Genomic DNA, 23,509 nt, shown 5'->3' with positions numbered 1-23,509 from the left:
ACGAAAACACAATTCCTCAGGGGGTGTGAGCGTTTCGAAATGAGTCGTATATAAGTTATACTTGGTCGTCAGTGACCGTGTCGCCTAATGGATAAGGCGTCGGACTTCGGATCCGAAGATTGCAGGTTCGAATCCTGTCACGGTCGTGTTTTTCCAGTTCTGAAAAAGGAACATACCGTTTTAATGTAGCAATTGAGCAGTACAAAACCGTCTGAATGTTGCTGTTGACCATTTTGTACTTGGAGATGGTCTTGAACCTGAAACACACACTCATGACCGGTGTTAAGTAGCGAAATGGTCGGCAGAGTGCCCTCACCGCGATTTTTGACTGGCACTTGCACATCTAAAACAACGTCGGAAAGTAACTCGTTCGGCTTTTGAGTCACATCAAGTGTGTGTGTTAATTTTGACGCCGCTAGCTCTGCAGATTTTCATGCAATTCCTTTACCTCTCAGAAGTGAATATGATATAAAAGTGAATTACGTGACGAGTGTGACGTTAGGAAAATATTAGGCAGCATGGAGAGATTCTGTATGGGACCAACCAACCCAAACGAGTACTGTGTGATCTGCTGCCCAGCAGGTATCCAACTAGGCAGCACGGCTAGCTCAGTCGGTAGAGCATGAGACTCTTATTCACAGGGTCGTGGGTTCGAGCCCTACGCTGGGCGGAACGGAATTTTTTTCCGCTGCAGATGTAAATTACCGATTTTCTGATTAACGTGATGTAATGGAAATAGCAACTTTAAAATTTGCCTACGTCTCCATCAGTCGCAAGAAAACTGTATTTGAAGTGAAGGTGATTTTGTAGACATGTGTGAAAGTCATGTTCTGAAGTGCAAGTGGTTTTGGTTGGAGAGTACATGGCTACGTGTCAGATGTGTAGCCAAGCAGTAATGGGTCGCCATAGCTGCAAATATTAGTCGAAAATATGAAGTGTTGTCAGCTGAAGTCTGATGATTCAGACGACCGTAAGGACGAAGTACGCAAAAGTGCCGCTAGGCGGCGCCTGTTTAGCTCAGTGGTAGAGCATTGGTCTAGTAAACCAGGGGTCGTGAGTTCCATCCTCACAGGATTAAGACGAATTTTGGAAATCAGTTGCGCATCGTGGAGGTATAGCAAACAGTATCTGTGATGACGAACAATTAGCGACAGGCGTATTGTTAAGAATCACTCTCAGATGTCACTAAGGCGAATGGCGCAGATAAAGCATTTGCCAAAGCGGTACGGCATAAGGTGGGACGAGGCAGTCTGAATTACATTTTATAGATGTATTTCTCACAAATCTCAGAGCCTCTCGTCGTCGTCGCCGCCGCCGCCGCCGCCGCCGCCGCCGCCGCCGCCGCCGCTTCTGCAGAAGTAGCAAATGGCCATTGTAGCAAATGCGGCGAGAGACACCCTGCCATCGATTCCCAATGCGCAAAGTGTGTGGTCTTGTTTTCCTGTCTATGTTTGGTCGGTGTCGTAAGAGGTTGAATGTAACGAATGGGTGGGAAAGAGTAAGGGGCAGCGGCTGTGTGGAACGAAAACACAATTCCTCAGGGGGTGTGAGCGTTTCGAAATAAGTCGTATATAAATTATACTTGGTCGTCAGTGACCGTGTGGCGTAATGGATAATGCGTCGGACTTCGGATCCGAAGATTGCAGGTTCGAATCCTGTCACGGTCGTGTTTTTCCAGTTCTGAAAAAGAAACATACCGTTTTAATGTAGCAATTGAGCAGTACGAAACCGTCTGAATGTTGCTGTTGACCATTTTGTACTTGGAGATGGTCTTGAACCTGAAACACACACACATGACCGGTGTTAACTAGCGAAATGGTCGGCAGAGTGCCCTCACCGCGATTTTTGACTGGCACTTGCACATCTAAAACAACGTCGGAAAGTAACTCGTTCGGCTTTTGAGTCACATAAAGTGTGTGTGTTAATTTTGACGCCGCTAGCTCTGCAGATTTTCATGCAATTCCTTTATCTCTCAGAAGTGAATATGATATAAAAGTGAAGTACGTGACGAGTGTGACGTTAGGAAAACATTAGGCAGCATGGAGAGATTCTGTATGGGACCAACCAACCCAAACGAGTACTGTGTGATCTGCTGCCAGGCAGGTATCCAACGAGGCAGCACGGCTAGCTCAGTCGGTAGAGCATGAGACTCTTATTCACAGGGTCGTGGGTTCGAGCCCTACACGGAGCGGAACGGAATTTTTTTCCACTGCAGATGTAATTTACCGATTTTCTGATTAACGTGATGTAATGGAAATAGCAACTTTAAAATTTGCCTACGTCTCCATCAGACGCAAGAAAACTGTATTTGAAGTGAAGGTGATTTTGTAGACATGTGTGAAAGTCATGTTCTGAAGTGAAAGTGGTTTTGGTTGGAGAGAACATGGCTACGTGTCAGATGTGTAGCCAAGCAGTAATGGGTCGCCATAGCTGCAACTATTAGTCGAAAATATGAAGTGTTGTCAGCTGAAGTCTGATGATTCAGACGACCGTACGGACGAAGTACGCAAAAGTGCCGCTAGGCGGCGCCTGTTTAGCTCAGTGGTAGAGCATTGGTCTAGTAAACCAGGGGTCGTGAGTTCCATCCTCACAAGAGGAAGACGAATTTTGGAAATCAGTTGCGCATCGTGGAGGTATAGCAAACAGTATCTGTGATGACGAACAATTAGCGACAGGCGTATTATTAAGAATCACTCTCAGATGTCACTAAGGCGAATGGCGCAGATAAAGCATTTGCCAAAGCGGTACGGCATACGCCGTCAGTTCTTCGGCGTAACTGGAGAGGGTTGCGCCCTTCGATATTATTGTCGTTAATTTCGAAGTGCTAGGTGTTTCAGTGATCGCTGCAGCTGCCGTTGTCCCGAGCCTTTGCCGCCGTTGGTCCCAGCAGCCGCTGCCGCCGCCGCCGGTTCCCACCGCCGCCGCCGCCGCCGCCGCCGCCGCCGCCCCCCCCCCGCCGCCGCCGCCGCCGGTCTCCCGCCGACGCCGGTTGCCGCCACCGTATCCGGTTCCTGCCGCTGCTGCTGTTGCCGACCGCCGCCACCGCCGCCGCCACCGCCGCCGCCGCCGCTCCCTGCCCGTCTTTCTTTCTGTCGTCTCTGCTTACGTCTTACCCTTCCTCTTCGTCAGTCTCTTGTCCTTGTCCTTTGACTGTCCCCTGGTATTTTTCCTCTTTTCCCCTCCCCCACTTATCCTCTCACCATGACAACCCCCACAACTACCGCCACTACCACTGCAATCGTGTACACGTCCCCCTCACTTGCTGCCACCACCATCACGTGGTGTGCTCAATCACCGCCTCCCCCATATATTCCCCCCCTCCTCACTCTTCCCACCCCCGCTCCTTTTGTTGCTCCCTCCCCTGTTCCTACCCCCCATGCCTCACGTGACCCGTTCCCTCCCCTCCCACATGTGACTCATGCCACCCCCGCCAGGGTTGTTGCCCGTCGGGCCACCACCCACGCCACACCATCATCATCGTCATCACCATCACCATCACCATCGCCCTCGCCATCGCCAGTGCCAACCACTGCCACTGCATCTTCTGTGGCGCCTGCTCCAGCCCCAGCGCCAGCACCAGCACCCCCACCAGTGCCTGCACCGCCGGTGGGACCTGCCGTCTCCCGCCATCTCCCGGTCGTCCCCATCCCCCACACCTCTTCCCGTCCCTCTCCCGCTGTGAAACGTCCCAGCGGCACCCCAGCCTCTTCTGCTCCCAAGAAGTCGCAGACTCTCCCCCCTCCAACCCCCCAGGATGCCATGGATACCACCTCACCTTCCCTATCTACTCCCTCCTCTACCTCCCCCTCCTACAGGTACCTCCTTTCTCACCCTGATCCCTCTCTCCTGGAGGCCCGCAATCTTACCCTTCTCCTCCGCCAGCACTTCCCCGGAGCCCCGATCTCCCTTCTCACCCCCCGTCGGGACTCCGTCCTGATCACATCCCCCAGCCCCACCCTCCACTCCGACATCCTCTCCCGCATTCCCCTCACCCGGTTTGGTCCCCATGCCTCCCTTGCCCCTGCTCCCCCCCCCTCCTCATCCCGACAACCCCAGCCGCCCCGTCGCCCACCGACCCTCACTGCCGTGATCACTCGGCTTAGCCCGATGATCACGGAGGAGGAGGTGTTGGCGGAGCTGAAGGCCCATCCCTATCTAGAGGTTCGAGCTGTCCGCCGGATTCACAATCCAGCCGGCCCCACCCGCCTCATGCGGGTGTTCTCCGAGCATGCTCCCTCCATAGACCTCCTCCTCAAGGAGGGTGCCCTCCTTTTCAACCGCCGTTATAAGGTCGACCCCTCCCGCTCCCCTCCACAGTCCATCCGCTGCCAGAGGTGCTTGCGCTATAATGCACATCCTACATCTGAGTGCCGCGAGGCCCCCGTCTGCCCGCACTGCAAACAAACACACTTCCTCCGGCAGTGCCCCAACCTTCAGTCCCCCCCCTCCTGTAACACCTGTATCCTCCAACACCCAACCTACTCCCAAAAGTGCAAGGCCCGACCCCCTCCCTCCGCTCCTGAACTCACTGTCCCTGTCCGCCCCTTGGATGCCCCCACCCCTCCCGGCAATTCCCTCCGTCCCCCCCCCACAGCTGAGGACATCATCCGCTTTGTAACCGTTGTCCTTCAGAACATCCACCCCTTTCAGCGCCCCCACACCCTCCAGCAGATATCCCTTGCCGCCCGTTCCGTCTTCCAGCTCAACACTTACGCCACCTACTCCCATAACCAGGCCCATTTTACCTTCTCCCGTCTCGACACCCTCGTCTAACTTCCCACTATGGCGCGACAGCAACGTATCCTGTTTAACAACATCCGTTCCCTTCCTGTCAACAAGAATCTCCTTATGCATACCCTCACCACCCACCACGTGGATGCCTTCCTCCTAAACGAAACATTTCTCCAGCCCCACCATACTGTCCATACCTCGCCCTACCTCCTTCACCGCTCTGACAACCCCCTCCCGATAGCGCGTGGCGGAGTTGCCCATGGCCACCATCGCCAGATCCCTGTTCGGCTCCAACCCCTCCTTCCCAACCCCACGGAACACCTGATCCTTAGTCTATTCTTCCCCGGCCTCACCGTTACCTGCGCCACCATCTATGTCCGCCCCTCTGCCCCTATTCCTTTTGACTTCCTTTCCCACATCGACCGTACCTTCTCCTCCTACGTGATTGCCGCAGATCTCAATATCCATAGTCGCTCCGCCACCCAGTTACGGCGGTGGCATCGGTTCCTCGCCACCATCCAAGGAGATGTCCTTCCTCTTCCCCAACACACCCGCCCTGAATCCAATACCACACCCGATGTCGTCCTAGCCTCCCCCAACCTCCTTGGCCGCATAGCGGTGGACGTCCTCGACCCTATTGGCAGTGACCATCTCCCTGTCCTTCTTACCATATCAGACGGTCGTCGCCCCCGTCCCGATCCTCGCCTTGACCCTCCCCCCAAGTATGTCCATGATTACTCCCGTGCCGACTGGAATGCATACCGGGATACCCTTACTACCCGAGTCGATGGCCACCCCCTCACCTACCACCTCCCACATGACATAACCCATGCCGCATCCTTTCTCCAGCAGACCTTGTCTGAGGCCGTGGAGGCCCACATCCCTACCGTCGCCATCCACCCGCACCGTCCCACTTTACCCCCACAGGCCGTCCTCCTCCTTCGAGAATCCCGTCGTCTCTACCGTGCCTTCCTCCACACGCGTGACCGGGACACACTACAACGCCACCGGCAACTCCAGAGACACATCCGGAACTTGCTCGCGGCTAAGAAACGCCGGGACTGGCGACAGACATGCACCCGTCTTAATGCTACCCTACCTATTAACTCGTCCAAATACTGGTCAGCCTTCCGCCGCCTTACTGGATCAAAACCCCCCCCTTACTATCCTCTCCTTCATAATGACAATCCCTTTCCTGACAACCTTAGTAAGGCCAACCATTTTGCCTCCTACCTCACCGATGTCTTTACCATCCCTGACGATCCCCAGTTCGATTATTCCCTCTTCCCCGATGTCCGCGATCGAACTGACACCTCTATCCCTCCACTAGCTCCTGGCTTCCAGTACTTGGACAACATTACACACACTGAACTCAATAACCTTATAACTACTCAAGACATCATCGATATACTCCGCACCAAACGCAACACTGCTCCTGGTCACGACCGTGTTACTTACCGTCACCTCCGTGAAGCTCCCGCCCCCTTCCTCTCCACCCTGGCCAGGCTGTACAATGTGGTCTTGTCCACCGGCTTCTACCCCGACCTGTGGAAAACCTCCCGGATCCTGATGTTCCTCAAACCCGATAAACCACCTTCCGCTGTCTCCTCCTACCGTCCTATAAGCCTTACCTCGGTCTTCAGCAAGGTCCTGGAATCCATTCTAACCCGCCGCATCCACCAGCATCTCCACCGGCACCGCTTCCTTCCCTCCACCCAATGTGGCTTTCGACCATCCTTCTCTGCCGATGACCTTCTCCTTCACCTCACTCACCTCCTCTCCGAACAACTCAACTCCCGTCGCTCCGCCATATTCCTCTCCCTTGACCTTGAACGCGCCTATGACCGTGTGTGGCATTCTGGTCTCCTCTTCAAGCTCCAAACCTTTGCTCTTCCTATTAACTACGTCCGTCTGATCGCCTCCTTCATTTCCCACCGCCCTTCCTATGTCACTATCCACAACACTGATTCCTACACCTTCTACCCCTCTGCCTTTGTGCCCCAAGGTTCCGTCCTTTCCCCTCTTCTTTACCTTCTTTATACGGCGGACATGCCTCCACCTGCACCCCCCCTTCACCTTCTCCAGTATGCCGATGACACCGCCTTCCTTGCCCTTGCCCCCACCCTGCAACGCTCCCAACACCTTCTCCAATCCCATCTTGACCGGTTCACCTCTTGGTGTAACCAGTGGTTGCTCAAGGTCAATCCTTCCAAGACCCAGGCAATCATCGTAGGCAAAACCACCCCTTCCTTCCGTCTCCTTGATTTCTATCTTACCATTTATGGCCGTCCTATTAACCTCACACCCACCCTCAAGTACCTTGGCGTCACCCTTGACCGTCGCCTCTCCTGGACCCCTCATCTCCGGACAATCCAAGCCAAGGCACGCTCCCGACTCCACCTCCTGAAGCTCCTTTCTGGCCGCACATGGGGCCTGGACCCCTCCACCGTCCTCCACACCTATAAATCTCTCATCCGCCCTATCCTCTGTTATGCCCATCCCGCCTGGATCTCTGCCCCGCCTACCTTTTACAAATCCCTTCAAATCCTTGAACGGCATGCACTCCGCCTCGCCTATCGCATCCGCCTCCCTTCCCCCACGCGGCTCCTCTATGACCTCCTCCCCTTCCCACACCTCCTCCTCTTCCTCCAACGGATACGGATCCTCTACACCTCCCGCAAGCTTGATCCTCCCCACCCGCTTGTCTCTTCCATCCTCTCCCACCCCAACCCACTTCCGCGCCTGTACTCCTGTATCCCACCTGCTCTCCATCTTCACACTCTCCACACCCTCTCCCAAGGTGGCTTCCGCCGACTCCCCCTCCCGGATGATGCCCTCCTCCCCTCCATCTACCCCTCCTACCAACTTTGAGCCTTGCCTTCCCCTCTCCTCTCATTTTCCTGTGGGCACCCTCTCTCCCTTCTCTCCCTCCCTCTCTCCCTCCTTCCATCCTTACCTCCCCTCCCCCTCTCCCTGGGCTTCCACCCCCCTCTTTTCGTTTTCTCCCCTCCTCCTCCCTGGCATCCTATCTCCCCCTCCCTCCTTCCCTCCCACTGTTTTTTCCCTTGGCAGGCCCCCAGCTTTACGGTGTGGACAGTGCCCCTGCAAGCGCCGAAGCCCATCTCCGCAGTGTCCGTGTCTTTCGTCCCGTCTGTGCCTCGAGTGTTTCTTCGTTTTCTGCTCCACCGTTCACCTGTGCTAGTGTTCTCTGTTCCGTGCTGTGCTGCCCGTCTTTTTAAAACTGAAACAGTGCTGCGTCGGTGAACGACTTCATTTCTTTTTATTCTCTGTTGTCTTCTGATTTTTGTCCTCCATGTCTGTGTTTTGAGATTATGTCTTCCTGTTTTTATCTCTTGTATGTTTCTTGTGGCCGAAGAGCGGCATATTAGGCCGCTGCCGGCCTACCTTTGTAGGTATAAAATGACAATAAAGGAAAAAAAAAAAAAAAAAAAAGGTACGGCATAAGGTGGGACGAGGCAGTCTGAATTACATTTTACAGATGTATTTCTCACAAATCTCAGAGCCTCTCGTCGTCGTCGTCGTCGTCGTCGCCGCCGCCGCCGCCGCCGCTTCTGCAGAAGTAGCAAATGGCCATTGTAGCAAATGCGGCGAGGGACACCCTGCCATCGATTCCGAATGCGCAAAGTGTGTGGTCTTGTTTTCCTGTCTATATTTGTTCGGTGTCGTAAGAGGTTGAATGTAACGAATGGGTGGGAAAGAGTAAGGGGCAGCGGCTGTGTGGAACGAAAACACAATTCCTCAGGGGGTGTGAGCGTTTCGAAATGAGTCGTATATAAGTTATATTTGGTCGTCATTGACCGTGTGGCCTAATGGATAAGGCGTCGGACTTCGGATTCGAAGATTGCAGGTTTGAATCCTGTCACGGTCGTGTTTTTCCAGTTCTGAAAAAGAAACATACCGTTTTAATGTAGCAATTGAGCAGTACGAAACCGTCTGAATGTTGCTGTTGACCATTTTGTACTTGGAGATGGTCTTGAACCTGAAACACACACTCATGACCGGTGTTAACTAGCGAAATGGTCGGCAGAGTGCCCTCACCGCGATTTTTGACTGGCACTTGCACATCTAAAACAACGTCGGAAAGTAACTCGTTCGGCTTTTGAGTCACATCAAGTGTGTGTGTTAATTTTGACGCCGCTAGCTCTGCAGATTTTCATGCAATTCCTTTACCTCTCAGAAGTGAATATGATATAAAAGTGAATTACGTGACGAGTGTGACGTTAGGAAAACATTAGGCAGCATGGAGAGATTCTGTATGGGACCAACCAACCCAAACGAGTACTGTGTGATCTGCTGCCCAGCAGGTATCCAACTAGGCAGCACGGCTAGCTCAGTCGGTAGAGCATGAGACTCTTATTCACAGGGTCGTGGGTTCGAGCCCTACGCTGGGCGGAACGGAATTTTTTTCCGCTGCAGATGTAAATTACCGATTTTCTGATTAACGTGATGTAATGGAAATAGCAACTTGAAAATTTGCCTACGTCGCCATCAGTCGCAAGAAAACTGTATTTGAAGTGAAGGTGATTTTGTAGACATGTGTGAAAGTCATGTTCTGAAGTGCAAGTGGTTTTGGTTGGAGAGTACGTGGCTACGTGTCAGATGTGTAGCCAAGCAGTAATGGGTCGCCATAGCTGCAAATATTAGTCGAAAATATGAAGTGTTGTCAGCTGAAGTCTGATGATTCAGACGACCGTAAGGACGAAGTACGCAAAAGTGCCGCTAGGCGGCGCCTGTTTAGCTCAGTGGTAGAGCATTGGTCTAGTAAACCAGGGGTCGTGAGTTCCATCCTCACAAGAAGAAGACGAATTTTGGAAATCAGTTGCGCATCGTGGACGTATAGCAAACAGTATCTGTGATGACGAACAATTAGCGACAGGCGTACTATTAAGAATCACTCTCAGATGTCATTAAGGCGAATGGCGCAGATAAAGCATTTGCCAAAGCGGTACGGCATAAGGTGGGACGAGGCAGTCTGAATTACATTTTATAGATGTATTTCTCACAAATCTCAGAGCCTCTCGTCGTCGTCGTCGTCGTCGCCGCCGCCGCCGCCGCTTCTGCAGAAGTAGCAAATGGCCATTGTAGCAAATGCGGCGAGGGACACCCTGCCATCGATTCCGAATGCGCAAAGTGTGTGGTCTTGTTTTCCTGTCTATGTTTGGTCGGTGTCGTAAGAGGTTGAATGTAACGAATGCGTGGGAAAGAGTAAGGGCAGCGGCTGTGTGGAACGAAAACACAATTCCTCAGGGGGTGTGAGCGTTTCGAAATGAGTCGTATATAAGTTATACTTGGTCGTCAGTGACCGTGTGGCCTAATGGATAAGGCGTCGGACTTCGGATCCGAAGATTGCAGGTTCGAATCCTGTCACGGTCGTGTTTTTCTAGTTCTGAAAAAGAAACATACCGTTTTAATGTAGCAATTGAGCAGTACGAAACCGTCTGAATGTTGCTGTTGACCATTTTGTACTTGGAGATGGTCTTGAACCTGAAACACACACTCATGACCGGTGTTAACTAGCGAAATGGTCGGCAGAGTGCCCTCACCGCGATTTTTGACTGGCACTTGCACATCTAAAACAACGTCGGAAAGTAACTCGTTCGGCTTTTGAGTCACATCAAGTGTGTGTGTTAATTTTGACGCCGCTAGCTCTGCAGATTTTCATGCAATTCCTTTACCTCTCAGAAGTGAATATGATATAAAAGTGAATTACGTGACGAGTGTGACGTTAGGAAAACATTAGGCAGCATGGAGAGATTCTGTATGGGACCAACCAACCCAAACGAGTACTGTGTGATCTGCTGCCCAGCAGGTATCCAACTAGGCAGCACGGCTAGCTCAGTCGGTAGAGCATGAGACTCTTATTCACAGGGTCGTGGGTTCGAGCCCTACGCTGGGCGGAACGGAATTTTTTTCCGCTGCAGATGTAAATTACCGATTTTCTGATTAACGTGATGTAATGGAAATAGCAACTTTAAAATTTGCCTACGTCTCCATCAGTCGCAAGAAAACTGTATTTGAAGTGAAGGTGATTTTGTAGACATGTGTGAAAGTCATGTTCTGAAGTGCAAGTGGTTTTGGTTGGAGAGTACATGGCTACGTGTCAGATGTGTAGCCAAGCAGTAATGGGTCGCCATAGCTGCAAATATTAGTCGAAAATATGAAGTGTTGTCAGCTGAAGTCTGATGATTCAGACGACCGTAAGGACGAAGTACGCAAAAGTGCCGCTAGGCGGCGCCTGTTTAGCTCAGTGGTAGAGCATTGGTCTAGTAAACCATGGGTCGTGAGTTCCATCACCACAGGATTAAGACGAATTTTGGAAATCACTTGCGCATCGTGGAGGTATAGCAAACAGTATCTGTGATGACGAACAATTAGCGACAGGCGTATTATCAAAAATTACTCTCAGATGTGATTAAGGCGAATGGCGCAGATAAAGCATTTGCCAAAGCGGTACGGCATAAGGTGGGACGAGGCAGTCTGAGTTACATTTTATAGATGTATTTCTCACAAATCTCAGAGCCTCTCGCGGTCGTCGTCGTCGTCGTCGTCGTCGTCGTCGCCGCCGCCGCCGCTTCTGCAGAAGTAGCAAATGGCCATTGTAGCAAATGCGGCGAGGGACACCCTGCCATCAATTCCGAATGCGCAAAGTGTGTGGTCTTGTTTTCCTGTCTATGTTTGTTCGGTGTCGTAAGAGGTTGAATGTAACGAATGGGTGGGAAAGAGTAAGGGGCAACGGCTGTGTGGAACGAAAACACAATCCCTCAGGGGGTGTGAGCGTTTCGAAATGAGTCGTATATAAGTTATATTTCGTCGTCAGTGACCGTGTGGCCTAATGGATAAGGCGTCGGACTTCGGATCCGAAGATTGCAGGTTCGAATCCTGTCACGGTCGTGTTTTTCCAGTTCTGAAAAAGAAACATACCGTTTTAATGTAGCAATTGAGCAGTACGAAACCGTCTGAATATTGCTGTTGACCATTTTGTACTTGGAGATGGTCTTGAACCTGAAACACACACACATGACCGGTGTTAACTAGCGAAATGGTCGGCAGAGTGCCCTCACCGCGATTTTTGACTGGCACTTGCACATCTAAAACAACGTCGGAAAGTAACTCGTTCGGCTTTTGAGTCACATCAAGTGTGTGTGTTAATTTTGACGCCGCTAGCTCTGCAGATTTTCATGCAATTCCTTTACCTCTCAGAAGTGAATATGATATAAAAGTGAATTACGTGACGAGTGTGACGTTAGGAAAACATTAGGCAGCATGGAGAGATTCTGTATGGGACCAACCAACCCAAACGAGTACTGTGTGATCTGCTGCCCAGCAGGTATCCAACTAGGCAGCACGGCTAGCTCAGTCGGTAGAGCATGAGACTCTTATTCACAGGGTCGTGGGTTCGAGCCCTACGCTGGGCGGAACGGAATTTTTTTCCACTGCAGATGTAAATTACCGATTTTCTGATTAACGTGATGTAATGGAAATAGCAACTTTAAAATTTGCCTACGTCGCCATCAGTCGCAAGAAAACTGTATTTGAAGTGAAGGTGATTTTGTAGACATGTGTGAAAGTCATGTTCTGAAGTGCAAGTGGTTTTGGTTGGAGAGTACATGGCTACGTGTCAGATGTGTAGCCAAGCAGTAATGGGTCGCCATAGCTGCAAATATTAGTCGAAAATATGAAGTGTTGTCAGCTGAAGTCTGATGATTCAGACGACCGTAAGGACGAAGTACGCAAAAGTGCCGCTAGGCGGCGCCTGTTTAGCTCAGTGGTAGAGCATTGGTCTAGTAAACCAGGGGTCGTGAGTTCCATCCTCACAGGATTAAGACGAATTTTGGAAATCAGTTGCGCATCGTGGAGGTATAGCAAACAGTATCTGTGATGACGAACAATTAGCGACAGGCGTATTATTAAGAATCACTCTCAGATGTGATTAAGGCGAATGGCGCAGATAAAGCATTTGCCAAAGCGGTACGGCATAAGGTGGGACGAGGCAGTCTGAATTACATTTTATAGTTGTATTTCTCACAAATCTCAGAGCCTCTCGCGGTCGTCGACGTCGTCGTCGTCGTCGTCGTCGTCGTCGTCGTCGCCGCCGCTTCTGCAGAAGTAGCAAATGGCCATCGTAGCAAATGCGGTGAGGGACACCCTGCCATCGATTCCCAATGCGCAAAGTGTGTGGTCTTGTTTTCCTGTCTATGTTTGGTCGGTCTCGTAAGAGGTTGAATGTAACGAATGGGTGGGAAAGAGTAAGGGGCAGCGGCTGTGTGGAACGAAAACACAATTCCTCAGGGGGTGTGAGCGTTTCGAAATGAGTCGTATATAAGTTATACTTGGTCGTCAGTGACCGTGTGGCCTAATCGATAAGGCGTCGGACTTCGGATCCAAAGATTGCAGCTTCGAATCCTGTCATGGTCGTGTTTTTCCAGTTCTGAAAAAGAAACATACCGTTTTAATGTAGCAATTGAGCAGTACGAAACCGTCTGAATGTTGCTGTTGACCATTATTTGCTTGGAGTTCCTCTTGAGCTTGAAACACATACAACAAGACCGGTGTTAACTAGCGAAATGGTCGGCAGGGTGCCGTCACTGCGAGTTTTGACTTTCACTTGCACATCTAAAAAAAAAAAAAAAAAAAAAAAGGTCGGTAGAGCATGAGACTCTTATTCACAGGGTCGTGGGTTCGAGCCCTACGCTGGGCGGAACGGAATTTTTTTCCGCTGCAGACGTAAATTACCGATTTTCTGATTAACGTGATGTAATGGAAATTGCAACTTTAAAATTTGCCTACGTCTCCATCAGTCGCAAGAAAACTGTATTTGAAGTGAAGGTGATTTTGTAGACATGTGTGAAAGTCATGTTCTGAAGTGCAAGTTGTTTTGGTTGGAGAGAACACGGCTACATGTCAGATGTGTAGCCAAGCAGTAATCGGTCGCCATAGCTGCAAATATTAGTCTAAAATATGAAGTGTTGTCAGCTGAAGTCTGATGATTCTTACGACCGTACGGACGAAGTACGCAAAAGTGCCGCTAGGCGGCGCCTGTTTAGCTCAGTGGTAGAGCATTGGTCTAGTAAACCAGGGGTCGTGAGTTCCATACTCACAAGAGGAAGACAAATTTTGGAAATCAGTTGCGCATCGTGGAGGTATAGCAAACAGTATCTGTGATGACGAACAATTAGCGTCAGGCGTATTATCAAGAATCACTCTCAGATGTTATTAAGGCGAATGGCGCAGATAAAGCATTTGCCAAAGCGGTACGGCATAAGGTGGGACGAGGCAGTCTGAATTACATTTTATAGATGTATTTCTCACAAATCTCAGAGCCTCTCGTCGTCGTCGTCGTCGTCGTCGTCGTCGCCGCTTCTGCAGAAGTAGCAAATGGCCATTGTAGCAAATGCGGCGAGGGACACCCTGCCATCGATTCCGAATGCGCAAAGTGTGTGGTCTTGTTTTCCTGTCTATGTTTGGTCGGTGTCGTAAGAGGTTGAATGTAACGAATGGGTGGGAAAGAGTAAGGGGCAGCGGCTGTGTGGAACGAAAACGCAATTCCTCAGGGGGTGTGAGCGTTTCGAGATGAGTCGTATATAAGTTATACTTGGTCGTCAGTGACCGTGTGGCCTAATGGATCGTTGCGAGTCAGCCGCCGAGCGGGACGGACGTGTGGCGGAGCTGGACGTCTGGCTGTAGTAAACACAGGCTGAGTCGCTGCGTTTGAGGTTAGTGGTGCTGCTAAGCCGCTATTCGTGTTGCACTTGTATTCATGAAGTTCGAGAATGAATAGGTCGAATTATTTGAGGAAAGACACAATAAAGTTTACTTTCGATCGAAATTTCGTTCGACGTAAAGCATTTGAAATTAAAGCATGGTTTATCGAAAAAGTATTGCTTAACGGTGATGATGTTGTCGGAGTTTATCTCTCGTTTGTGACAAATGCTGTGTATCTGAAGATGAAAAGTCCAGAATTATGTAGTTCCATTGTGGATCGTTGCGGAGGTAGCGTGAAGTTTAATCATTCTGATGGGAATGTGAGTGACGTTGCTGTTAGTCATGCTGGGTACGGGATTCGTACGATCAGAGTGTTTGAGCTCCCTTTTGAAATTCCGCCCGAAGAACTTAATGTTGCCCTTCGGCCTTATGGCAGAATTATTTCCAATGTGGCAGAAAGGTGGTCTGAAGCTCATATGTTTCCTGTCTTGAACGGCGTAAGGCAAATTAAGATTGAATTACAGAAGCATGTCCCCTCTTATCTTAATATTTGTGGGTATCGTGCTTTGATTATCTGTGATGGGCAACCGCGGACTTGCGCTTTATGCAATTCCACGGAACACATTCGTGCAGAATGTTCACGGAGGCGTGTCCCGCAGTTACAGCGTGACGAGATGCCGAGTTCCAGCCCTGTTGTTGGTATGAAGTTGTCATACGCTGCCGCTGCTGACTTCCGCAGCCGAGGCGAGTCGGTGCCGCCTGTGCGCGGGGAGCCTGCTGCCTCGCGGGCGGTTGTCGATGATACTACGGCTTCAAGCTCTAGATTTGCGGATGGTCTGCCGATCAGCTCCGCGCCCCTCGAATCTATACCGACGCCAACTTTTTCCAACTCTCCCACTGTGGTTGCTCGTTCTTCCGCGGACTCGGCCGAAGATCCCCAAATACCCGCAACGGAGGTTTCCTTGCGTCGTCAGGATTCCCACCAACGTGAGGATATTGCCACTAGCTTCCGAGGAGTGGACGCTCCAGGCATCCACTCTGCGGGAACTATGAACGAAGATAGCAATCTGGACATTGGTTTCACGTTGGCGCCCACAGAAGACACTTGCGTCAAGGAAACCACAACGAGCGATAGTGTAGAATTGGAGACTGGGTTGCTACCAGTGGGAGCCATGGAAAAAGATGCGCCTCCTTCTGCCGTTGTGGAATGCGATACGCGGACTTTTGTCCGAAAAAAGGAACAGGCGACGTCAGACGTATCATCCGGTACTTCTCCTGACAGGTCGCAAACTTCATCTCCTGCTAGATCGCCGAAGAGATCTTCGAAGAAAGGCAAGAAGAGGAGATTTGCACACAAAGCAGCAGAGAGTTTAGCTCCTGCATTGCGGGAAAAGTTAAAACATTTAAGGGATAATGAACGACTACGAGAACAATGCCCAGTAGCACGAGTTAACGAGTGTACTGAAGCGGAGATGAGTCGTGCCGATGCAGATGATCTTCAACAACAACCTCGCGCACCGCTTGGCGTCGCAGGTTTGCAGACCGGCACTACTATGGATTTAGACCGAACTGTCTCAGGAAAAGGACTTGATTGGGCCGATGCCCAAGAAGATCGCACCGACCACGGAATGGAGATGGACCTGACACATGCTAGTGGCATTTAAATTTTTTTTTTAATGTCTATTTTTCTTTCTGACAGACAGAATGGAATGGTACAGACGTGACTCTGCATGGGGTATACTTCATTAGCCAATTTCTTTTACCTGCACCTATGCCAACGGAACTGACATATAATGTGACCACGATCAATATAAATCGGATTCGCAGTGAAACGAAAGTCGCTTCTTTAAAAGATTTCCTTTACCAGTCGGATACTGATATAGCCCTCCTACAGGAATTTAATATCCACAACTTTTATGTGCCGGGTTTTCAAGAGATTTTAAATATTGCACCGGAAGCCACATGTGGGACTGCGATCCTTGTCAAAGATGGTATTGATGTGAAGGATATCTGTCTGTTAGAAAATGGGAGGGGCATCAGTTGTAAAATTTTTACTACTACTGTTTTAAATGTATATGTCCCCTCTGGTAACAACGCTAGAGATGATAGGGCTAATTTTTTTAAAAACGATATGGTCTATTTACTTAAGGGGAATCCGGCGGAAGCTTTAATCGTTGGTGACTTTAATTGTGTACTTCACAAAAAGGATCAGCGACCAAATTTTAACTTCTCCAGGGAACTGGCGGCTTTGGTGACAAACATGAAGTGGACAGACGTGTGGGAAAGCAAATACCCCACGTTAGTCAAATTTACGTACATCAGTAGTCGCTCGCAAAGCAGAATAGACAGAATATACGTCACAGCAAACCTGGAAAATAAAATCAGTAGTATCGAAGTAATTCCCACTACCTTTTCGGACCACCTCGCAGTGAAATGCAGCATTCGGTTTCAGAAGCAAGGAACGTATTGGGGTCGCCCCTTATGGAAGCTGAATACCCATATGTTGTTCGAGGGTGCCCTATCAAGAACAGTAGCGGAGGTATGGCAGGCTGCTCTACGTATGCGCCATAAATACAGCTCTCGCCTTGCGTGGTGGACCTCATGTGCTAAAAAGAAATTGAGGTCATCCCTAATAGCTTACGGGAGGGAGCGAGCGATGTGGTCTCGCAATACCGTTGAATTTTACTATACATGCTTAAGGGAACTATCAGCTCAGCAGATGACTGATGAGGTTTTCATTGAAATAAAGAAGATCAAGGCTCACCTCATAAGTCTCAAGCGACAACAGCTGGAGGGTTTAAAAATTAAATCTCGTGTCCCGACAACGGTGGAGGACGAAAACGCATCGCTGTACCACTTACTCGAACATGAAAGAAATAGAAGACGAGTGTTTATTGCTTGTCTTAGAGTGGGCGATAACCGGGTGCTGACGGAACACTCTGACATTTTAAATGCAGTTTATGGATTTTATCGTACGTTATATACTGATACCCGGTATAATCTAGACTGTGCGAACGATTTGCTACGAACTACAGGTATCGACAACGTTATCAATGACGAGGACAATGTGTCCCTTACCACTGCGATCACATGTGAGGAGGTGTTTGATATACTTAAATATTCGCCTACCCGTAAGTCCCCAGGGCCTGATGGCTTGCCTGTAGAGTTTTATTGTAAATTTTGGCCTCTCATCGGTAATCAATTCACAGAAGTGATAAATGAAGTGTTGCAAGGTGTTACTGTTCCACGCGAGTTCAAAGAAAGCGTAACTGTGCTAATACCAAAGGGAAGGAACGCGACAGTTAAAGATCTCAATCAATTGAGACCAATATGTTTAATGAACTCGGATTATAAAATAATTGCACGTGTACTGAAGGAAAGACTGAGACCTCTAATGGAGAAGATCATAGGTTACCACCAAACCTGTCTCTCGGGGCGGAATATTTTTAAAACTGTTTGTGAATATAGGGATGTCTCTGCAATTTTTGCAACGTCATCCTCACCAGGAGGCCTTGCCTTTATCGACTTCTCAAAGGCTTTTGACAGGGTCAACCACTTATTTTTGTTCAGAACGTTGACCTATGTGGGTTTTAGTCAACATTTTGTGCAAGTTTTAATTAACATTGTTGAAGGCATCCAAACACAAGTGTCTGTAAATGGGCATTTCACTCCACCCATTGAAATTCGCAACGGCGTCCCGCAGGGAAGTCCTTTGTCAATGCTCCTGTATGTTGTTGCACTGGAGCCTTTACTAAGGAGACTCGATGTCGATCTTGAGGGCATCACGATATCTGGCGTTAACAACGTCACCAATGCATATGCTGATGACGTTGGAGTGGTTATTCGTAGTAACGAAGATTTAGAGAAATTAACTACGAATATTCAGATCTTTTGTGAAGCTACAGGCGCTAGGGTTAACGAGGTGAAGAGTTCGTTTTTAAATCTTAAAGGTCTTCAAGATGTCCGTTTGGAATGGGCACGCACCGTCGATCGTCACACCGCTCTGGGTGTCACCTTTTACCGATGTCCGCTTCAGACCATGACCTACAATTGGAAGAAAGTACTGGATACAATCAGAGGAGCCACAATACTCCATCAGACCAGACATCTGAACATTAAACAACGAATCAGAATAATTAATTGGTCCATTTTATCAAAAGCTATATATATAGGTCAAATATTGCCAGTTTCGAAACCCATTGCCAAACGTATAATGAGTATCATTTGCCGATTTATATGGACAGGGAATATTTTTAGAGTAGCAGTCGGTACAGTTACGTTACCTTCCGCTGAAGGTGGCCTAGGTTTAACAGATATATGGCGGAAGACTACGGCGTTATATATAAAGAGGACTCTACAAATTATAGAAAAACATCCACATAGTATTACAGCCAGGCTGTATCGACTCCTACAGCCAGAAAATTTACGTCCACCCATAAATATAGGCGGAATTAATTATAAATTGAAATATATTTGCCAGTTCTTTTTAGAGATTAGCTACATGGACAGTATTGTCACGAATCCACAATCAAGGAATTGCAGGAAATTAATGGAACTCTTAACAACGAAAGAACATGTCAACAAAATGGAGTGCAGATATCCCGACAAAGACTGGAAAAGAATTTGGAAAAATATTAGTAATCGTGAACTGTCTTCCGACATTCAGGCAACCTGGTACCGAGTTGTTAATAACGTAGTTTCCACTAACGAAAAGTTGCACTCCATTGGTCTTAGTGACACGATTGTGTGCACCCGATGTGACGCAGTTGACACATTGATCCACCGCTTTCTCTGTGGCGGATACGCCGAAATATGGAGGGGACTCCAACGGCGGGTAGCCTTTATAACCAGAACTGTTAGTACTGAGATCAATGTTGAAAAATTACTCTTCCCCGATGCTGTTTTCTTCCCTGTCCAGAAAACCAATGCTGTGTTGTGGTTGTTTGGCAATTATGTACATTACGTTATATCTGAACACGGCAATGACCGTGTTTTAGAATACGAATTATACGAACGAGCAAAATATTATCAGATATGTACGCGCAGGGACCACAAAAAAACTTTTGGTAACATGTTACACATTCTGTTTCAGAGACAAGGGATTGGATAAACATCTTAATAGCCCTCGTCTACGAAAAATGTAGTCACAGGCCAAAGTAGGGGATCGCTGTTGAGGGTGAAGTACGGTGGGGACTTCGTGTGCCCCAGGGCCGCTACGGTAGCCGTGAAGGCCTCGGACAGAACCCCGAAACGGCACTGCGGCTTCACACTTACTGCTGGATGAACCCCATATCTCCAGCAACTACTTTCATCTATGATGATTTTCCAGGATCTCGGTAATATCGGAAGGTGGTTTCGTTGCACACAATGCAGTGGAAGCTTCTTGCACGTGTTCCTCAGTTACAATCTTTCTATTTTTGTTTAATTTTTTCAGTATGAAGCAAGAGTGACAATTTAATAATTCCCAAGAAGCCTTAATTTTTCAATTTTCAGTTCTACGGAGGAGAAGCCTCACATGGGAAAAAAAAAAGATGGTAGAGAGCTCGCTTAGCGTGCGAGAGGTACTGGGATCGATACCCAGCGCCTCCAGAATTTTTAACACACCTACATGCGCACCTTGCCATGCAAGTGGAATAATTCCCAACCGGCAGAGGTGTGTAGGCAGATACAAGCGAACGATTAGCATCCACAATTGGCGAGCGTGCTTTTATTCGTGCGCAGGAAGCACCCTCCTCCCACACCTACACTTAATTTAGAAACAGTACAAATGTTCCCATAAGATTCTCAAGCCTACGTCGGAAAGATCTGCCTTGCGCCGATTTCACGTAAATCCCACTGCACGTTCCCATTCTTTGCGTCAGTCGGCTGCTACTGGTGTTTCTGGTTGTGACTGCTGATAACAGATGCCGTAGCAATCAATTCATGGAGTGAGTTGTATGTTTTGCGATAGTCTGTCTCTGACAAGGAAGCACAGGTGATATAGGTGCGAACACAGGAAGCTTGCAGCCTCTCGCTGCCTGCAGACACAGAGCAGCCACACTAGAAGAGCGGCCTAAGCCGTAGGCGAAATGTGCTTATTCGCTTTGGCGCGACGTCGAACTATAAATAAGACTGTCACTAGCGTGAGCGTCGTGTAAAGTCGGAAAAGTCATCTGCATGGGTGATTGCCAAGTTTGGGGAGCGTTTCGTAGTACGATCAGTGCAATGGGGACGCGGAAACTTCTTGTGTCCCAGTGTTTTGCAGTTGGACGACAAGAGTTTTACACAGTAGCAAAGAGCGAGGCACTGAGTTGGCATGAACAATGGAGAGCACAATGGGGCTCGAGATGTGCTTGTTACCTCAGGTGCTGTGTGATTGTCGACAAGGAGTGAAATGGACCAATTTGTGACCGCCCTTTCAATTTAAGACGTTCAAAACAGACGGAATTTGCATTCGTAATACCAGAGCATCGAAACTACTTGGAACTCTTGTGTATATGAACGTGTCCGCGCCTTTGTATTCTGGTACCTTCGCCGCTACAAACCAACCAACCATCGTGTCCGTGCACATCAGAGTCGCAAAGAATGGAGAATAGCCAGGCTTGGTCGTGTGTGTAGCTGTAGCTCAGTTGGCAGATCGTTCGCTTAGCGTGTGAACGGTCTCGGGTACAAGCCCCGGCTCCTCCATGTTTTGTGGTCAGTGCATGGTAAGTGTTGGTCGCGGCGAACATAAACGCACGCAATAAGTTTGCTAAACCAGCGTCACAGACTGATATGATGTATACTGTCATAAGGAGAGCAAGAAGTAAGTGTGGGGACCGGCTGTTATCGTGGTGTCATCGAGTGCAGATCTGTCTTAGGTATCACGGCTTAACGTCATTGAAGTCTAGAGGTGGACAACACGTTCGTCTTACTCAGAGCGGTGTCTGAACTCTATTTTCGACGTTATGCGTGCCACTTTCATTGTGGCCAACTACGATTCGATACAGAATGCACGAAACCTGAAAGACACTCTCACTGATACATAGAGAGTAGTGTTTGTCTGCGGAATAATGGGTGTGCAAGGGTCTGTAACGTTGATATGACTGGTGGTGCACTACTAGTTATCGGAGCGGTGGGCGTAGCTCAGATGGTAGAGCGCTCGCTTAGCGTGCGAGAGGTACTGGGATCGATACCCAGCGCCTCCAGAATTTTTAACACACCTACATGCGCACCTTGCCATGCAAGTGGAATAATTCCCAACCGGCAGAGGTGTGTAGGCAGATACAAGCGAACGATTAGCATCCACAATTGGCGAGCGTGCTTTTATTCGTGCGCAGGAATACCCTCCTCCCACACCTACACTTAATTTAGAAACAGTAGAAATGTTCCCATAAGATTCTCAAGTCTACGTCGGAAAGATCTGCCTTGCGCCGATTTCACGTAAATCCCACTGCACGTTCCCATTCTTTGCGTCAGTCGGCTGCTACTGGTGTTGCTGGTTGTGACTGCTGATAACAGATGTCGTAGCAATCAATTCATGGAGTGAGTTGTATGTTTTGCGATAGTCTGTCTCTGACAAGGAAGCACAGGTGATATAGGTGCGAACACAGGAAGCTTGCAGCCCCTCGCTGCCTGCAGACACAAAGCAGCCACACTAGAAGAGCGGCCTAAGCCGTAGGCAAAATGTGCTCATTCGCTTTGGCGCGACGTCGAACTATAAATAAGGATGTCACTAGCGTGAGCGTCGTGTAAAGTCGGAAAAGTCATCTGCATGGGTGATTGCCAAGTTTGGGGAGCGTTTCGTAGTACGATCAGTGCAATGGGGACGCGGAAACTTGTTGTGTCCCAGTGTTTTGCAGTTGGACGACAAGAGTTTTACACAGTAGCAAAGAGCGAGGCACTGAGTTGGCATGAACAATGGAGAGCACAATGGGGCTCGAGATGTGCTTGTTACCTCAGGTGCTGTGTGATTGTCGACAAGGAGTGAAATGGACCAATTTGTGACCGCCCTTCCAATTTAAGACGTTCAAAACAGACGGAATTTGCATTCGTAATACCAGAGCATCGAAACTACTTGGAACTCTTGTGTATATGAAGGTGTCCGCGCCTTTGTATTCTGGTACCTTCGCCGCTACAAACCAACCAACCATCGTGTCCGTGCACATCAGAGTCGCAAAGAATGGAGAATAGCCAGGCTTGGTTGCGTGTGTAGCTGTAGCTCAGTTGGCAGATCGTTCGCTTAGCGTATGAACGGTCTCGGGTTCAAGCCCCGGCTCCTCCATGTTTTGTGGTCAGTGCATGGTAAGTGTTGGTCGCGGCGAACATAAACGCACGCAAGAAGTTGCAAAACCAGCGTCACAGACTGATATGATGTATACTGTCATAAGGAGAGCAAGATGTAAGTGTGGGGACCGGCTGTTATCGTGGTGTCATCGAGTGCAGATCAGTCTTAGGTATCACGGCTTAACGTCATTGAAGTCTAGAGGTGGACAACACGTTCGTCTTACTCAGAGCGGTGTCTGAACTCTATTTTCGACGTTATGCGTGCCACTTTCATTGTGGCCAACTACGATTCGATACAGAATGCACGAAACCTGAAAGACACTCTCACTGGTACATGGAGAGTAGTGTTTGTCTGCGGAATAATGGGAGTGCAAGGGTCTGTAACGTTGATATGACTGTATGTAGCACTACTAGTTATCGGGGGGGTGGGCGTAGCTCAGATGGTAGAGCGCTCGCTTAGCGTGCGAGAGGTACTGGGATCGATACCCAGTGCCTCCAGAATTTTTAACACACCTACATGCGCACCTTGCCATGCAAGTGGAATAATTCCCAACCGGCAGAGGTGTGTAGGCAGATACAAGCGAACGATTAGCATCCACAATTGGCGAGCGTGCTTTTATTCGTGCGTAGGAAGCACCCTCCTCCCACACCTACACTTAATTTAGAAACAGTACAAATGTTCCCATAAGATTCTCAAGCCTACGTCGGAAAGATCTGCCTTGCGCCGATTTCACGTAAATCCCACTGCACGTTCCCATTCTTTGCGTGCAGTCGGCTGCTACTGGTGTTTCTGGTTGTGACTGCTGATAAC

The 23,509-nt window shown here is 49.2% G+C and overlaps 12 non-coding genes across 12 annotated transcripts; all 12 read left to right on the top strand.

The window, feature by feature from the left end:
* Positions 1-73: 73 nt before the first annotated feature.
* Positions 74-146, top strand: Trnar-ucg (transfer RNA arginine (anticodon UCG)). Its single transcript has one exon. It is a non-coding gene; the product is annotated as a tRNA-Arg (tRNA).
* A 451-nt stretch (positions 147-597) lies between these two features.
* Positions 598-670, top strand: Trnak-cuu (transfer RNA lysine (anticodon CUU)). The gene has a single exon. It is a non-coding gene; the product is annotated as a tRNA-Lys (tRNA).
* Positions 671-1,594: 924 nt separating this feature from the next.
* Trnar-ucg (transfer RNA arginine (anticodon UCG)) lies at positions 1,595-1,667 on the top strand. The gene has a single exon. It is a non-coding gene; the product is annotated as a tRNA-Arg (tRNA).
* Positions 1,668-2,527: 860 nt separating this feature from the next.
* Trnat-agu (transfer RNA threonine (anticodon AGU)) lies at positions 2,528-2,599 on the top strand. Its single transcript has one exon. It is a non-coding gene; the product is annotated as a tRNA-Thr (tRNA).
* Positions 2,600-8,547: 5,948 nt separating this feature from the next.
* Trnar-ucg (transfer RNA arginine (anticodon UCG)) lies at positions 8,548-8,620 on the top strand. The gene has a single exon. It is a non-coding gene; the product is annotated as a tRNA-Arg (tRNA).
* Positions 8,621-9,071: 451 nt separating this feature from the next.
* Positions 9,072-9,144, top strand: Trnak-cuu (transfer RNA lysine (anticodon CUU)). Its single transcript has one exon. It is a non-coding gene; the product is annotated as a tRNA-Lys (tRNA).
* Positions 9,145-10,052: 908 nt separating this feature from the next.
* Trnar-ucg (transfer RNA arginine (anticodon UCG)) lies at positions 10,053-10,125 on the top strand. The gene has a single exon. It is a non-coding gene; the product is annotated as a tRNA-Arg (tRNA).
* Positions 10,126-10,576: 451 nt separating this feature from the next.
* Trnak-cuu (transfer RNA lysine (anticodon CUU)) lies at positions 10,577-10,649 on the top strand. The gene has a single exon. It is a non-coding gene; the product is annotated as a tRNA-Lys (tRNA).
* Positions 10,650-11,570: 921 nt separating this feature from the next.
* Positions 11,571-11,643, top strand: Trnar-ucg (transfer RNA arginine (anticodon UCG)). Its single transcript has one exon. It is a non-coding gene; the product is annotated as a tRNA-Arg (tRNA).
* Positions 11,644-12,094: 451 nt separating this feature from the next.
* Positions 12,095-12,167, top strand: Trnak-cuu (transfer RNA lysine (anticodon CUU)). The gene has a single exon. It is a non-coding gene; the product is annotated as a tRNA-Lys (tRNA).
* Positions 12,168-21,546: 9,379 nt separating this feature from the next.
* On the top strand, positions 21,547-21,620 carry Trnaa-agc (transfer RNA alanine (anticodon AGC)). Its single transcript has one exon. It is a non-coding gene; the product is annotated as a tRNA-Ala (tRNA).
* Positions 21,621-23,122: 1,502 nt separating this feature from the next.
* Trnaa-agc (transfer RNA alanine (anticodon AGC)) lies at positions 23,123-23,196 on the top strand. Its single transcript has one exon. It is a non-coding gene; the product is annotated as a tRNA-Ala (tRNA).
* The last annotated feature ends 313 nt before the right edge of the window (positions 23,197-23,509 follow it).

This window comes from Schistocerca gregaria, unplaced genomic scaffold, assembly GCF_023897955.1.
Source record: "Schistocerca gregaria isolate iqSchGreg1 unplaced genomic scaffold, iqSchGreg1.2 ptg000180l, whole genome shotgun sequence".
NCBI classification, from domain to species: Eukaryota; Metazoa; Arthropoda; class Insecta; order Orthoptera; family Acrididae; genus Schistocerca; species Schistocerca gregaria.
Note: the sequence above shows the minus strand (reverse complement) of the source record. Positions and strands in the feature narration are given on the sequence as shown.